The sequence below is a fragment of the Vidua macroura genome, chromosome 1, assembly GCF_024509145.1.
Source record: "Vidua macroura isolate BioBank_ID:100142 chromosome 1, ASM2450914v1, whole genome shotgun sequence".
NCBI classification, from domain to species: Eukaryota; Metazoa; Chordata; class Aves; order Passeriformes; family Viduidae; genus Vidua; species Vidua macroura.
The window spans coordinates 102,484,493-102,490,492 of NC_071571.1; positions in this window are offsets into that span (position 1 = coordinate 102,484,493).

Sequence of the window (6,000 nt, forward strand, 5' to 3'; positions counted from 1 at the left end):
ATAGCTAAAATTTGTTTCTTAATTAACTGTAACTTTTCTATAAAGGTGTTGCGTTCTTTCAGAAAGTCAGGACTGATTGCAGTGAAATGTACTTTAAGTCAGCTGCTGAATCCTATCTGTTACTCCAGTGGATCTGGAAAGTGAATTTAAGTTTTCCAAGATCTGTCTGGTACCCTTTTATGGCAGCAGAACATGGAAAGTTCTGCCTTGTAATTTATTAATGTCTGAAATTGGAGTCATAACTACAATACAGCTACACCGCCATGCTGAGGAAATTATCTGAGAGAAAGGGAGAGGGGTCTGCATATTTCTTCTCTCAGAAAGACTGGGCCGTCACTAATGGTGTAATGTACAATTGGGTCAGACAAATTTTTGGCCCATAATATACATAAAAATGTGCTCTGTGATCACTCCAACCCAGTGCCAGCACCTGAGTGCTCTGGTACCTTTCCTTTTCCTGTCTTCAGCATTAAATCCGTATAATTCATTTGTCTTTCAGACATTACTGTCTTTGTGGATATGGCAGAAAGCAAACAAATAACTCGGAGGGCAGGAAAGTTAATAAAGACTGGTTTTCTGTAGATTTGTGTCTCCCTACTGATTGTCTTTAATTAAATAGTGGAGGACTGCTGTGTGAGCATGCCTTTTATTAGATGTCAGAGAATAAAGAGAGAGGTATTATAAATATCCCAACTGGGGGAAGGTGGTAACGTCTACTTGGCTTTCCAGATTCATTGGACATGAGAGAGGAGGAGGACATTCTGGTAGGATGAGCCAACATGAATCATTCATAATACCTTCCACACGATTTGTTGAACATACATAATTTACATGCTCCTATTGAAGGTTAAGTAAGGTGGCCTGTCCACATAGGTAAGGCAGGTTGATTTTGTCAGTAAGTAGTAAGATAGATGATGAGTCATGATTGTCAACACCCTTTGAGTCCTTATCTACTATTCCCTTGGTCTCCCTTGCTTCCAAAAAGAATCCATTTCCCTTAGTCACGACAACCCTCAAATTGTAATTTATTTAAAGTCAAATTAATTTTATACAATAGTTAATGTATGACTCACAAATAAATTTACAGGTGTGAAAAAAGCTCTTCTGGAGGAGAGTTGAGTTCCCTATTCCTGTTGGGTTTTTGAGAGCCCAAGGTTGGATAATTGGCACCACACCACTTCCCACGTGCTCCAATGGTAATCTGACCAACTCGGTATCTTCAGCATTTATCACCTCCTAGACTTGCTCCTTGTTACTTCCTCATGTTCTCAGCCACTGCATCCACAAGTGATGATAATTTGCTTTCATACCTGATGGTTGTATGCACCACCAGTGCCTGACTCACCCTTAACAAATACTTGTAGGGGCTTTTTAGGTGGTCTCAGAGAAGTTGCTACAAATTTTCCAATAGTGGCAATTCCACAGCCCTGACAACCTGTTCCAATTAAAATGATCTTAATTCTGCTGTTTACTAGGTCTTGGAAAGATGACCTTTGGAGCAAAAATTTCCCATTCTGAGACTGGGATCTCACCACAAAACCACTTCTGGAATCCTTCTTGACTCCTTCTGGGTGCCAGTTTGTTACTGGGCTAGGCTCACAGTTTGTTGGCTAGGCACTTCCTAGCTGGCTCTGTTCCCTCTGGCAATTTACCAAGCAGTCACACCTGCACGAAGAGGGGGCAGAAATATATGGTGCAGGCATGAATTGCTTGAGCCAAATGAAGTACCACATCATAAATGTGTAATCATAGCTTTACTTCAGCTTCTCTTTCTCTTGATGAGGTAACTTGCTCAAGATAGAGCACATACATAATTTAAAAACGTGACACCTTTTCTGCTCTGACTTTGCAATTCCAGAACCTCTGGAAAGTTCTCCCATTTTTCTTCATTCTCCATTCTTTCTGAATGAGAAAGAAGAAGAGAAGTCTCTACAGAGAAGTCTCACATCAGATTCTCCTGGCAGAAAGCCAGCTATTCCTCCCACAGAATCCATGCAGTATTAATGGCTTTTGATGGATCTTCCATTGCTTTGCAGCAGTTTATCAACAAGATACTCAGTGCCTCATGGAATGACATGTAGCATTGCTCCTCAAATCAAGTGGCATTCATAACTTGACATGAACATGTATCCTTTTTTTCACTAAAATACTGTTTGAAATAGATCCCAAAACAGAGACAGTAAAATATAATTGTTTTCATCAGCTTTGAAAGCATAATTAGATTTTTCCACTTTTCTGTAGGATTGCCAAATTTCATAATGACTGATTCTTCCAGGTGCCAGCTTCTACTCTATACCCACGAACAGGGAAGTGAGATCACTAAAACCCAATAAAATCAATAAGACTGTCCTTATTCAAGGATATCAATAAGCTTTTGGTCATTTTTATTGACAGCATAGTTTTGCACACTTGAAGCAAGATTTACAGAGAGGGAATAACTTTTTTTTGTTTGTTTTTAATTGGCTTAACCTTTTTCCACATTGTTTTCCTTACTCTGCTTCAGAAGAGCATTGTGTGGATCTTCTAGCCTCTTAGGTAGAACTGGGAATGCAAGCCTGGACAGAAGCTGCTACACAGTGCTCTCTTCATTAGAACTATGGATGAAACACAGAATACAGAGCAGTCCCAGTTGCTAGGTTTTGTTTCACATGGCAGCATGGAGTTAACAAAAACATCTGCTGCATGTTTTACTCCTCAGCATAAAATGTTTTCTGAGATTAATTGTTTTGGTCATGTATCTGAACATCCTACCTCATGACACCATTGATTAGATAATATCAAAGCCTATTTCCCCCTGTAGAGGAGTCAGTTCTGCCACTCTGATTTGTCATTTACACCCTCTCTTATCATGCTGCTGCAGTACACATCTGCAGCAGCCCAACCTATGCACTTTTGTAAGTCTCTCCAATGACCTGAGTATCAGAACTGGTGAGGCAGCCACATGGGTGTGTAGCTGAAGGCCTCCCAAGGTACTGAACTCAGTTCCATGAGCAGCTTAGTGACTGAGAAGTGAAGCTCTATTGTTCTCCATGTAAACATCAGAAGTAAAGAAAATAAACCTTCCAGTTCATTTAGCACTGTTAAAGCTGGTTATTCTTACTCTCAAACATAGCAGTGAGCTAGTTTTTAAAATGTTAAAGAAGAATTTGATAGCAGGATTCCATTTGATTGAGTGGCCTTAAAGACTCTTTACCCCTACAGGGACTACATCTGTACATTATGTCTTGGTTTTAGGATACAGGTAGCAAAAATCTCCTTTAGAATTTCATCTGTGAACTGGAGAAAATCTCCTTCAAGTCACTATAGTGAGTGAAATTTCTATTCTCTAATAAAAATATCAAACACCTCTAGCACCTCTGTGTGCTATTCAAAGCTCTAAGAGTTCAGTGGGCTGCTTCATACAGATACACTCTGATGTGCAATTTGGGTTCACTAGTCATTACAAACTTCTGAAAATCTGTTTAGAAGGGTTAAACAAGACATTCACAAAGTGCATTCCTATGAGTCTTAACTGTCTGCATTTAAAGCTTTTCATTCATTTCCTTCCAGAAAAAAAGAAAATGAAGTCGTTAAAAGCCTAGGCAAACATTAGGCATTTCATGTCATTCTCCACCAGAGCATAGATTTCTCTTCCAGTAGGCCAGTAGTAGTTAAAAATGACTGTATTGTAAACAGCCCTTTTGAGTGTATGACAAACATTTAGAAGAGAATGAATGTCTTGGTTCATTCAAAATAGTTAGCTGTGGCCCATTCATTAATTTCCCATGAAATATAGAAATAAATATTGAAATAAACTTTAGCAAACATGATTTCCTTTTCTATTGTCCTTTCTAAGTCACATGCATTTTCCCACACTTTATTAAAGCTTTGTATTTCACCCTAATCCTGTAAACCAGAGTACTTTAATTCAGTTCCAATAATCCACCATTTCTTTAGTCTGACTTATTTTTGATAAAAACGCTAAATTCATTTTCAGCTCCAAAATAGACCATTTATTACTGTAATGCATGTAGGACAGAACTCAAAGGTGTTTTTCTCATTAAAAGAAAATGTTTAGTATTTTGTGAAAATAATTTTTAATATCCTATCCTTGGGCTGTCCAAAGATACATAAGTAAACTGTTTCTCATATGCTAAAATCATGTGAGCATAATGAATTCTCTTAAATATAATTATCATTAATGTCATATCCTCTGAAAACACCAGTGGGAAAATTTCAATCCAGGTGAATCAAAACCTCCTTGTAAAATTCATATTCTTTATGTTTACTTTTAGTGTGGGTAATTAATTTATGAAAATGGGGGTAGTTCTCCACTTTTATTTTGAAGAATTGTAGGGTAAATCAACTACAAAGTCTTTCTTTTAAACTGTATCTTCCTGTCTCTAAACCTGCTTCACAAAGAGCAATTACTGAACCTACAGATCTGCTTCCCCTGCACAGATAATCAATGAAGACTACAGACTGACCTACAGAGAAGGAAAGGTAACTTAAGGTAGCATTTTGCTACAGCTCTGCATGCCGGGTCTTCCTTGCAATGGATGTGCTTCTTACACGTCGTTCTGTCTTTCAGTGTTGCAGAGCACAGCGTCATGTCCAGCTTCTGTGCATTTGCTTTCTACCTCTGACATTTTTACACTGTTCTGTCTTTCTTTTCCCACCTGTCCTCTGCTCAGCTCTGGTGAGACCCCGCATGCAGTGCTGCATCCAATTCTGCGGTCCCCAGCGTAGGAAGGACAACAACCTGTTGGAGCAGAGGCCATCAAGATGGCAAGAGGGATGGAGCGCTTCACCCATGAGGAAAGGTTGAGAGCACTGAGATTGTTCAGCCTGGAGAAGAAAAGGCTTTAGAGTGACTTAATTGTGGCTTTCCAGTACTTGAAGGAAGCCTACAGGAAAGATGGAGATGGACTTTTTACAAGGGTGTGTAGTGACAGGACAAGGGGGAATGGATTCAAACTAAAAAATATTAGGTTTAGATAAGAGATTAAGAAGAATTTTTTTCCCTTTGAGGGTGGTGAGGTACTGGAACAGGTTGCCCAGAGAAGTTGTGGCTGCCCCATCCCTGGAAATGTTCAAAGCCAGGTTGGGTAGGGATCTAAGCAACCTGGTCTGGTGAAAGTGTCTCTGCCCATGGCCAGGGAGTTGTAATTAGATGATCTTGAATCTCTTCCAACACCAGCCATTCTATGATTCTGTGATTAAAATCATAAGCAGTACTTACAACAACAAATAAATTACTGATTATGATGCCTTTATCACTGAAAAAAATGGTGTAACTAAGAGCTAGTGAGAGATTCTCACTTGTCACCTTTTGGAGCTTGATGCAGTATTTGGCAAGTGGAATTCAACAGTCCATGCTGTGTAAATGTGAGAGGACAGGAGCTTGGCATTCCCTTCTGGAGCTCAGTCTTCTTGATGTAGGTCAATAAATTGTCTGTCAGATGTAAAGGCTGTTGTAATGAAACCTAGCAAACACAGGAGGGCTCTATGTGAACACATATCAAGAACTGTTTAGGTTAGTGCCAGACAGGAGAGGTATGTTCTGGTGTTACATAACTTTAAGGTTTTAAGTCAATTTGCAATGTAGTTTAAAGTAGTAAAAGATTTTGCTATGAAATTGCCATCTTGTTTTGGGTATATATGGGTTTATATCTAAGCATTGTCTGTCTCTGTGGTGGAGCATAAAAATACATCCTATAAACTCCAGCTGAAGGGGGGACTATTATGAAACAAATAAAATAAAATTCCTGACTTTGACATTTTGGCTAAATATATCTGTTCTTTATGAAATAGATTTAGGTTTAGTTGTCATAGATATATTTCAGTATATCACAAACTGGCTTCTGCCAGGAAAAAAATGGTCTCTTTCCTTGATTTTACATTACAAATCCTAATTTTTCCATACTGCTACCATGGAAACGAATGGGGAGTAAAGACAGTAAACGGAACAAAAAGCCACAATTGCATAATGGGGTTTTGATCATTCCTCCACAGAGACAA